This window comes from Furipterus horrens, unplaced genomic scaffold (assembly GCF_987537825.1).
Source record: "Furipterus horrens unplaced genomic scaffold, mFurHor1.1.pri manual_scaffold_1, whole genome shotgun sequence".
NCBI classification, from domain to species: Eukaryota; Metazoa; Chordata; class Mammalia; order Chiroptera; family Furipteridae; genus Furipterus; species Furipterus horrens.
This window is the reverse complement of record NW_028327171.1, coordinates 45,466,932-45,478,885: the sequence shown is the minus strand read 5'-3', so window position 1 is coordinate 45,478,885 and position 11,954 is coordinate 45,466,932. Positions and strand designations below refer to the sequence as shown.

Below are 11,954 nucleotides of genomic sequence, written 5' to 3'. Positions count from 1 at the left end.
TTTGATATTTTCTTCAATCTCCCTGTCTAGGAATTTGCAACAATCAGGACACACATCTTTCACCATCCACTCTCCTAGCCTTGTCTTTCTCTTCCTCACACCGTCCTCCCAGTGGAAGGGATGGCTATTTTTCCCACTTCCTCTTGATAGGAGTTCTCTCTGTGTAGACATTTATGATCAAGTCCACCAGGGTTGGTCTTTGATCTATGAAAGGGCAAGCTTCAGAATAAAATAATCTCTTTTCTCTACAAAGGCTGGTATTGGAGATACTTGTCTTTCTAAGTGGGCAAAGGCAGTCAGGACTGAGACAGTCTTTCTGGGGCCTCTCTGTCCCAGGCAGTCTCTGCCCCCTTTTCTCTGGGCACTGAGGTTCATGGCTCAGCCATGGAGGAGAGAAGTTCAATGGAGCATGATTTATGGGGAAAATAAAAACACATGGGTTTAATACTGTTCCTGCATATTTTATCTCAGTTGTCACTTGTATTTCACTTCATTTGATGTCTTTCAAGGACAAGCTTTTTAAATATTTATGGTGCCAAATCTGTCAGCTTTACCTTAATAGCTTCTGAGTTTGGTGCCCTGCATAGGAAATCTTTCTCTATTCTAAGGTTGAAACAGAACTGTTAACGGCTGAAAAACACACCATTGTGCAAACATGCAAATATGCATTAATTTATTTACAGATAAATATTTAGTGCTTTTCCACTGTGTAAGTTATTATAAATAATGCAATGAACATCTTTGTAAACTATTTTCTTCCTCTGCAATGAAAATCTTTTATTTCTTTTTTTTTTTTTCTCACTGCCTTTAACAAGTTTTTATTCAAAACTAGCTGTCCACAGTGATTTGACCTTTATGGAATAAACAAATTTAAGTTTATGCCACAGGCTTCTTTTCTTCTGTGGTGGGTTTCTTTTCTGCAGGCTTCTTCTGAGCTGCTGGTTTCTTGGCTGCAGCCTTTTTTCCCACCAAATTTTTCTTTGGCTTCTTCAGCTTCGTCACATGAATATCCTTCTTTCCTTTCTTCCCTACCACAGGCTTCTTGCCTTGAACCCCCTTCTCATCTGACTTGGCTTCTAGTGCCGCTGCTGCTCTATCCACCCGGAGCTTGTGGTTCTTGGCCTGGCGAAGAATGGTGTTCCGGCGCATGGTCTTTGCATATGGGTTTAACTTCAACATGATTCTCAGGTTTTTCAGTGGATTCTTCTTCAGAACTCTGCGATGGATCTTCCTGCGTGGTGCTCGAAGGGCTCTTTGGATCTCTGGGCTTTTCAAGATTCTGCTAAGGTCTGTATTGAGCATCTTGTGCATGGGAAGATTGTAGTGACCCTTGAGGGAGGCTTCTTTATGACAAGTGCCATACAGATCATCTAACTTGTGGAAAGCACTTTCAGTCCAAATGCAGAAACGGCCCACATGTCCACCAGGAGCAAGTTTCAAAATGTTCAGTTTGCGCACACATTCTCCTGGCTGTGAGGGTGTGCCCGGCTCTGCAGACTCGTGAATAAAGACCTCGCTTTACTGTTCAAAAAAAAAAAAAAAAAAGTTCAGTTTGCTTACATGAAGCAGAGTAATTTCAGGGATGTTTCTGAAGGCTTTGATGATACCATTGTCCTCATTATAGATGATGCAGCGCCCTCTGCGCTGGATACGACGACAGTTTCTCATCTTGCCCTTGCCAGCTCTCATTCGCTGAGAGGCATAGACCTTTTTTATATCATTCCAAACCTTAAGCTTCTTAAGAAGCAAAACAGCTTCCTTGGTTTTCTTGTAGCTTTCAACTTTATCTTCAACCACCAAAGGAAGTTCAGGAACTTCCTCAATGCGATGACCTTTAGACATAACCAGTGCTGGTAAGGCTGAGGCAGCTAGGGCAGAGCACATGGCAGATTGCTTCTGTGTAGCATTCACTCTGCGATGCCAACGGTGCCAGGTTTTGGTTGGTGCAAACATGCAGCCCCCACGACACATATTTCCAAAAGCACCCTGGCCAGAACGATGAGTTCCACCACCTTGAACTCTGGGAATTCGAGCCACAGCTCTGCCAGTACCCCAAGACTCAGTACTGGTTTGATGTCCTGCCAATTCACTGACAGCAGAGGACTGTCTATTGTTTTTGCGCAAGTTGGTGTGAACAAAGTTCACAATATCTGGTCAAATGGGAGCCTTGAACACAGCAGGCAAAGTAACATTTTTGCCAGATGATTCCCCCTTTTCAGAATACACTGATATCAATGGACGAGCACACGCCGTGGCATGGAGAGAGGAAGCCACACTCCTCTCAGGCCGTGGCTCTTGCAGGAAAAGGAAGGAAATCTTTTCTTTAGAATATATTCTTAGAAGGTTCAAAGGTCTTTTTCAGGATTTCAAAAGCCTTAACAATAATTGAGCATTTAGCCATGGCCTGTGTGGCTCAGTTGGTTAGAGTGTGATTCCATACGCTGAAAGTTCGCTGGTTCGATTCCCAGTCAGGGCACTGCTTATGTTGTAGGTTCAATCCCTAGTTAGGGCCTGTGCAGGAGGCCACCAATCAAGGTTTCTCTCTCACATTGATGTTTTCTCTCTCTCTCTCTCTCTCTCTCTCTCTCTCTCTCTCTCTCTCCCTTCCCTTCTCTCTCGAATGAGAATAAAATAAACCTTTAAAAAATAATTAAGCATTTATTTATAAAGCTGCACAAGTCAACTGAAATGCCTAATTTCTTTTCTTTTATATAGAACTGCAGCTGCTCATTGTGATTATATTTATATTTCTTGTTGATTAGAAGTTGCGGTGGTTACAAATGACTCATTAATTTTTTTAAAACAAGAGAACCGATTATTAGTTGACAAATCTAATTTGTTTGATAGACTAAATCTTTTCAAAGATAGGGAAAACATAATTAAAATGTTTCTTATTTTATAGAAAAGTCCAGAGAAGGAAAAAAAGATAATCTCAAGGATATCCAGATAATTCCTAGTAATCAGTTCCTAGATTTCATTTCCATGTTATCCTTCTTTTAAATGAATAAACTCATCATCACCATCCCCCACCATCATCACATCACCCTTCCAAGTGCCCAGCTTCGCTGTAAATGAGCCCACACTGCTCTCCTCACCATAGCCTGAGCGGTGCTGTCGAGGTCTCCTCACCCCACACTCACACACGAGAAGACCAAGTTCCAGCGATGTGGAAGCACATGAACTGGCAGAGGCGATTTCTGAATCTGAATCCACTATCTTGTGAGATATATCTCAGTAAGAAATTAGATTCTAGACTCAAACATTCTGAGTTAAAAAGTCCAGTACTCTGCCTCTTAGTAGCTGTTGGCCTTGGACAAATTTATTTAACTTTCTGAGGTTCAGTTTCTTCCTCCATAGAAGGGAGATGAGAGCACTTACCTCAGAGGATCAAATGAGATGATCAATAAAAAAGTATAAATTACCAGGTGACATATAAGTAAAAAGTTATCCATTCATAGCGCTAAGATCTCCAAGCTTGGCGAACCCACATAATACAAGCGATGTAAGTAATAGCCACTAAGAACATTTATATTCATACTGCAATTTAAACCTACTCCTGGAGTTCACATAACCAAATTTGCCTCAGTGGGACCTTGTTCTGTCTGCTCATTCAGATGAGCACACATTTATTGAGGGTTTGCACTAAGCTTTAGCAGAGTAAAGGTGAGCCCAGGCACCAAGCCGCAGGGTCTGAGGTCCCCCTTCCCATGCAGTCTGTTCTGTAAATAGATGCCCTGGAGAGTGTGGGAAGAAGAGGAGCAACCAATCCAGTCGAGGGAAATCTGTGAAATTCTGCCTGAGCTCTCTTTTCAAAATACGTGATTTCTGAGGTTTTGAGAGAACCTTTTTTCATATGATAGTAGTATATGTTTATTGAAGAAAACGCAAAAAATGGAGAAAAGTGGTATCACTCATAATCCCATTTCCGATAGAGAGGTGCATTTGGTACATTTGTGTGTTCGTGTAAGACACAGTTTAAAAAAAAAAACACAATAGGGTTCATCCCACATAGATGATCCTTTCACTTTACCAAATAGCCTAGACATTTCTCCATATCAATACACAATTCCTTATACTCTTGCTGTCACAGTGAAGTCCCAAAGCAGCAGCACAGGCGTCACCTGGGAGCTTGTGAGAAATGCAGAGTCTCAGGTCCCGCCTCAGACCTGCTGAACCAGAACCTGCATTTGCATAAGCTCTCCCAGAGGATGTATGTGTCCCATACAGTTTGAGGAGCATCACCTTACAGCACCATTTCTAATGGCCACAGTCTCCCGTAGCATATCTAAACCAGAACTTCTCTCTCGTTGGTGGGGCTTTTACCCTGTGACAAGAAGCCGGGCCCTGGAGGATCTCAGGCTTCCCACAGGGTCACTGCTTCTGATCCTCCCTCCAGCAGGGTGCTCTTCCCTCCACGTGGGATCCGTTTCCCAGATGACCTCTTGTCCCCTTTCAGAGTCCACTCCCCGGAGACTCCTGACAGCCGGAAATGCACTGTCCTGTTCTTCGCGGGCTAAACACTGCTCACCTGGACCAAGGCCTGGAACTGCAGACGTCCCCCTGGTCCCGTCCAGGCTCCAAGCAGAGCCCTGACAAAAGCCACTGTTCGGCTCCCTCCAGGGGGCAGCCGAGGGCCTCCCGAATCCTTCCGTCCTGCCACGCCCACATTCCCTCCGCGGCTGTGACCCCCAGCTCAATCTGCATGTCCCCCTAATTGCTCCCTGGGTCTCCTCTCTGCACCACCACCCTTCTCCCAATCCCGTGCCTCAGCCTCTCCCTCCGGGCCCCTCATTCCGCCCCTAACTCTCTGGATGTGAAACCTCCTCTCGGTCCCCCTGACCCCTCTCCTCGTTCCTCCACTGCCCGCCCCAGGAAACAGCCTCCCACTTCTCACCCGCCCTTCACGCCTCCCTTTCCAACTTCCTCAATTCCCACCTCCCGCCCAAATTCCAGGCCTGTCCCTGGGAAAGGAACGTGCTCGTCTGGTCCCACCCCGCCTGTGTGTGGCCCGAGATGGGGTGGGGGTGGGGCCACACTCGGAGGTGGCTGCCTGCCCGCCTGCCCCGTTCACCCGGCCTAGGCAGCGTGAATGGCGCCCTGTGTACCCACACTCTGTGGACGGTTGTCAATGGGCAATGTGTCACCGGATGAAAAGAGGCCCAAGGGCGGCTGTGAGGCAGCCCTGAAAATCGTCCCATCCCACCGGCTTCGGGTGAACCTGACACAACTCCTCGGGCAGGAAAGAATGAGAGCGAAAAGTAAGCTCCGATCCCGACGACCTTGCTATGCTCCCGTAGGAGCTGGGCTCCCCCCTCAGAGCCACCGTCCCCACCGCCGAGTGTAGGAAGGGCTGGGTGGGAGCTCAGTCCCGGGCAACCACAGGCGACCCTTCGAGCTGCACCTGCGCCAGCGCAGAGGCCACTCCGCCGAGCTCCGCAGGGACAGGACCACGGGTTTTAGGGTGTCCTCAAGAGTAAAGCTTTCCTCCTTTTATAAACGTTTGATACTCAGTTGGGGAACTATATTCTCAAAATAATACAAATAAACTTCTATTTTCACATATCGAAATAGTAAGTTTATTAAAAACAAGAATATCTAGTTATGACAAATCTGCACAAGAATTGGTATCACCCAAGCTCTGCAGGGGGTGGAAGAGTGAATTGGTCCCACTCTTGGTAAAAAGTACTAGTACAGAGGACTAGGAGTCTTTGAAGGCGTATACAATTTGGTATGTAATCTACTTGTGGAAATGTATCAGAAGGAATAATCCCAAATATTCCCCAAAACATAGATATTGTTGTTACTGAAAAAATGAGAGTTTATTAAAACTGGAATCAACAGGTTGGGAATTGGGTAAGTATATTATGGTACATCCACAAGTTGGAATCTCATTCTCTCATTAACACTTACGAAGAGTTTTTTTAATGTTCAGTGGTTTATTACAAAGGACCCAAATGAACATTCATCCAACCAAGAAGTACAGAGGTCAGCGAGAGTCCCAAGCACAGGAGCTTCAGTCCCCTTGGGGTTGGGATGTGCCATCCTATCCCAGCATATGCATGGGCTTGTCAATCCTGAAGTTCATCAAATTTCACTGGTCAAGAGTTTTTATACAGCTCAGTCTTCAGCAACCTCTCACTTCCTCAGAGGTTAGTGGATGGGGCTGAAAGTTCCAACCTTCTAATAGCTTGGTCTTTCTGGTGACCAGCCCCATGTGAGACTGTTAATCACTTCATTAACATTAACTCAGATGCGTCAAAGGAGATTTCTTTTTTAAATTAATTTATTTTCCAATTACAGTTGATATACAATATTACATTAGTTTCAAGTGTACAACATGCTGATTATATATTTTAATAACTTATGAAGTGATCATCCCCATGAGTCTAGTACCCATCTGACATATATAGTTATTACAATATTATTAGCTATATTTCTTGTGCTGTACTTTACTTCCCTGTAACTTTTATAATTGGCAATTTGTACTTCTTAGTCCCTTTCACCTTTTTAACCTGCCATCCAACTTTTCCCCCATCTGGTGACCATCAATTTGTTCTAACAAAAGTTTTAAATAACATGATAAAAATGTTATTAAGTGAAAGAAACAGAATACAAGTTTGTATGTATGAAATAATCATAAGTGTATGAAATAATCATAAGTATATAAAATAAGCATAGAAGAAAGACTGAAAAAAAATCAATTAAATGGAAGTGGGTGATTTTTCCCTTTACTTTTTCCTGTTGTATAAACTATTTCAGAGATACATAGAGATATAGATAATAGTTTAACCAGGACTAAGCATTAGAAATGCAGCATCATTCTTGATGAAGCCCCTCAGGGACCCTCCTTACTCCTCACCCTCACCCCTGATGTAATCTGTCTCTAAATTTTTAAAATATGTTGATGGATTCATGAGCAATATATACTATTTTAAATATTAAAAACTTTACATACATGATAAAGTACTACCTGATAACTTATGTGACTTGCTTTTTCAGTCAACTGATCCTTTAGGAATTTATCCATGTTGATGCATGTTGATTAATCTGGCCCTGGCTCATTCAGTAAGCAAGTTAATAAACTTAGAACAGGGATTTCTGGCCAAGATGGAGGCCTAAACAGACACACTGCATCTCCCTCCACAACTAAGAAGGAATATAACTGCCTCAAAACTAGAGACAACCAGAAGTTCCAGAAAATCAAGCTGCATGGAAGTCCAAAAAACAAAGACATAAAAAAATACTCATCCAGACAAGTAGGAGGGGCAGAGCCAGGGTGGAGAGCACATGGTGTGGGGGCGGCAGCAGCGGTGGCAGTGGCGACAGCGGCAGGTGGCAGAAAGAGCAGTCACAGGTTTTAAAAAGTAGGGATGGACACCTGGGGAGCACTCCCAGCACTAGAACAGACTGCACAGCTCACAGTCCCAGCGCCAGGAAAAATAAAGCCTCATGGCTTTTGAATGTGAAAACCAGTGGGGGTTGGGGCGGAGGAAGAAATTGCCAATATCTCAGCAGAGTCTGCTTGTTTAAAGGGCCCCCATGGTCCTAGAACGTCCACAGACTCACCCACTTTGGGAACGATGGCCCAAGGCAACAGCTAAAGAGGCACCAGTCCAATACGGAAGTGGGAGAAGTGCCTGGAAAATCAGCGAGTCCTGAGCAAGCGGCATTGTTCCCTCTCGGACTCCTACCCCACACACACAGCGCCACAACATGGTGAAACGGGTTGCCCTCTACCGATGCATATCTAAAGCTCCACCTCTTACAACGTAACAGGAGCGACAGCTCTACCTGAGACACAGAGGCAAACAAACACAGTGGCAGACACAGGAGCCTGTCAAGAGGAGGAGACAGAGAAGTATGGCCCAAAAGGGGGAATGGATCAAGGTTCCAGTGGGAGAACTAAGCAACAAGGAGATTGCCAACCTAACAAACGAGGAGATAGCCAACCTAACAGACGAAGAGTTCCAAACACTGGTGATAAATATTCTTACAGGCAATGTCCAGCCAAGATGGAGACCTAGACAGACACACTGCTTCTCCCTCCACAACTACCTCAAAACTAGAGACAACCAGAAGTTCCAGGAAGTCAAGCTGCATGGAAGTCCAACAAACAAAGACATAAAAAAGAAATACTCATCCAGACAGGTAGGAGGGGCGGAGCCTGGGCGGAGAGGATGCGGTGTGGTGGTGGCAGCAGCGGCAAGCCAGCAGAAGCACAGTCACACATTTTAAATAGTCAGGAGGGACACCTGGGGAGCGCTTCCAGCACCAGACCAGACCACACAGCTCATGGTCCCTGCATCAGGGAAAATAAAGCCTCATTGCTTTTGACTGTGAAAACCAGTGGGGGTTGGGGCAGAGGAAGAAACTGCTCACCTCAGCAGAGACCGCTTGTTTAAAGGGCCCCAACAGTCCTGGAACATCCACAGACCCACCTACTCTGGGAACGACAGTCAAGGCAACAGCTAGAGAGGTGCCAGTCCCATACGAAGTGGAAGAAGTGCCTGGAAATGGGGCGAGTGCTGAGCAAGTGGCATTGTTCCCTCTCAGACCCTTTCCCCACATACAGCGCCACAACGTGGTGACACAGGTCGTCCTGTACTGATGAATACCTAAGGCTCTGCCCCTTACAACATAACAGGAGCTACAGCTCTACCTAAGACACAGAGGCAAACAAACACAGGAGCCTGTCAGAATGAGGAGACAGAGAAGTATGGCCCAAAAGGGGAAATGGATCAAAGTTCCTGTGGGAGAACTAAGTAACAAGGAGATAGCCAACCTCACAGATGAGGAGATAGACAACCAAACTGATGAAGAATTCAAAACACTGGTGATAAAGATGCTCACAGGCTTGACAGAAATACTTAAGTATGGCAAACGCACAAGGGAAGAAATGAAGGCTATGCTAAATGAAATGAAGGAAAAGCCACACAAAACCAATGATGAAGGGAAGGAAACCAGGGTTCAGATAAATGACTTGGAATATAAGAAAGAAAAAAACAGTCAACCAGTACAGAATGAGAAAATAAGAATTGAAAAAAATGAGGAGAGGCTTAGGAATCTCTGGGACAACTCTAAATTGCCCACATCCAAATCGTAGGGGTCCCAGAAGAAGAGGAAGCGCAAGAAATTGAAAGCTTATGTGAAAAAATAATGAAGGAAAACTCCCCAAATTTTGTGAAGAAAATAGACATACAAGTCCAGGAAGCACAGAGAGTCCCAAACAAGCTAGACACAAAGAGGACCACACCAAGACACATCATAATTAAAATGCCAAAGGTGAAAGATAGAATCTTAAAAGTAGCAAGAGAAAAGCAGAGAGTTTCCTACAAAGGGGTACCTATAAGATTATCAGCTGATTTCTCAAAGGAACTTTGCAGGCAAGAAGAGACTGGCGAGAAGTATTCAATGTGATGAAAAGCAAGGACCTACAACCAAGATTACTCTATCCAGCAAAGCCCTCATTTAGAATGGAAGAGCAGATGAAGTGCTTCCCAGACAAGGTAAAGCTAAAGGAGATCATCATCACCAAGCCATTATTATATGAAATATCAAAGGGACTTACAAAAGAAATAGAAGGTCAAGCCCTGGCTGCTGTGGCTCACTGGATTGATCGTCGGCCTGCAAGCCAAGTGTTGCTGGTTTGATTCCCAGTCAGGGCACATGACTAGGTTGCACATCAGGTCCCCAGCAATCACACAGTGATGTTTCTCTCCCTCTCTTTCTCCTTTCCCCTCTCTCTAAAAATAAAATAAACAAACAAATCAATAAATTATAAAAAATAAATAAATTAATTAATTAAATAAAATTATTAAGTCATATTCTTTAAAAAAAGAAATAGGTCAAAATTATGAACATTAAAATGGCAACAAACTCACAACTATCAACAACTTAATCTAAAAAATAAAAACAAAATTCAGCTAAGCATTCCAGAATAGGAATAGAATCATAGTTATGGGGATCATTTGGAGGGTTATCAGCTGTGAGGGTGAAGGGGGAGAAATGGGGAAATGGAAAAGGGATTAAAAAGCATAATTGGTTAGTACAGAATAGGAGGAACTTAAGAATAATATAGGAAAGGGTGAAGCCAAAGAACTTATATGCACGACCCATGGACATGAACTAAGGGGGTTGGAATTGCTGGAGGGAAGTGGGGTACTGGGCAGAGGAGAGCAAAGGGGAAAAAAATTTGGGACTACTGTAACAGCATAATAAATAAAATACACTTAAAAAAAGAAAAAAAAGGTAAACATTAAAATTCAAGCAAGAGCCAAGAACAGCTTATATATATAATTTTTCTATGAGACAAAATTTTAGAGGAAATTAGAGCCCACCATTAAAAATATTCAGATTAACTTGCTTAGAGAGCTATGTTGTTGTTTCCCCTTCAATAAAATTAGCTAATTTAATGACTAAAAATAAAAAATCTTTGGGAATACTTCAAATCCTTTTTAGTAGTGAGTTTCTACTTGAATGTGTGAAGCTGTCTGGCACATATGTATTCATTTTTCCCTCAAGGAGAATGAAGATCTGAAAGGAGTGCAGGCCAGTGAAAGGGACAAGGAGGAAGCCTCCCAGCAGGCATGGCTTGGGGCTGACTCAGACCTGGTTCACTGGAGGACCAGACCATGCTCATTCCCCAGAGTCCCCTCTCCCTGAAGCGCCCCCACTCCCCCAACCAGCACCACCACCCCTAAAACCCTGATCAGCGCAGTCCCAGGGCTACATTGTTCAGTTGTCTGTAGGCAGGGTTGGGCGGAACACCCAAGTCTGGCTCTAGGATCTTGGTACCTCTGCCCCAGTCAGAATAGCAGGACCTCAGGAAGTACCGAGCTCACACACTAGAGGGCACTGCAGCGCTTCCCACAACACACTGTAGGGCTTTTCGATCCTTGGATGAGCACTCCTCACTTAATCGGTGATTTTCAACCTTTTAAATCTTGTGGCACACATAAATTAATTACTAAAATTCTGCAACACACCAGAAACTATATTTTTTGATTATCTGGCACAAAAAAAAAACACATTATGTTTGATTCAGTCACACTTGATGGCTATTGTGCTGGCTGTTGTCATTTTTCCTTTTTCTTTTTTTACTTGACAATCTAAGGAAAAAGGGGTCAGTGCCCCTGATTAAATAGTCAGGCATGACATGTATTAAAAATTCTTACTGCACACCAGTGTACCTCTTGAGGCATACCGGTTGAAAATCACTGGCTTAGGTTCATGGGTAAGGTGCCCACAGCCTAGTCAGCGTGGGGGAGGAAGCAGAGCCCAGGCACAGCCCCCAACACACACACACACACACACACACACACACACACACACCCTGGAAACCTCAGCCAGTCTTTGCATTTAGTCCCATCCTAGGCCTGTAGCTTCCTTGACCAAGGTCAGTCTTTATCTAAGAGACTTTGTTTATTATCTTTTTGGATTTCAGATAATACACACTTCAAATGTCAGAGTAATGGTGAGACCACAGAACCCTTCATTGTTATATTGATCCCTGCATACATCTCTACATGCTGTAAGGGTTATTAATGATCCTGTATGCACCAATGGAAAAGAAGTGCACGTCACTCTGTTTTACTTTTTATCCAATCGAAAAGATTTTTCCACTTTGTTTTCTCCGTCCTCTCAATCTACCACCAATGGATTTCCTGTGACTCTCATTATGGCTCCTCCTTTGATTCCAATGTATTAAATAAGCTGCAAAACTGCCATTCTCCAAAGCATTTTCTCACTCCATTGAGATTTTGCTTCCCAGCAATTGTCATTAGTTTGGCTCCAATAAACTCAGAAAATTCTCTATAGATTTGGACGTTTCTTACATCCACACTCTACATTCTGCAAACATCACCCCCACCATCATCCTATCCTTCCCTCCAATTTTAGACACAAAAAGGCCTTTTTAAGGCCAACTGCAGCTCTGAAAGCAGCCTGGTAGAGTG

At 43.9% G+C, this 11,954-nt stretch overlaps 1 pseudogene; it reads right to left on the bottom strand.

The window, feature by feature from the left end:
- Window positions 1–845: 845 nt before the first annotated feature.
- On the bottom strand, window positions 846–4,704 carry LOC150021002 (large ribosomal subunit protein uL4 pseudogene; annotated as a pseudogene).
- Between the last annotated feature and the right edge of the window lie 7,250 nt (window positions 4,705–11,954).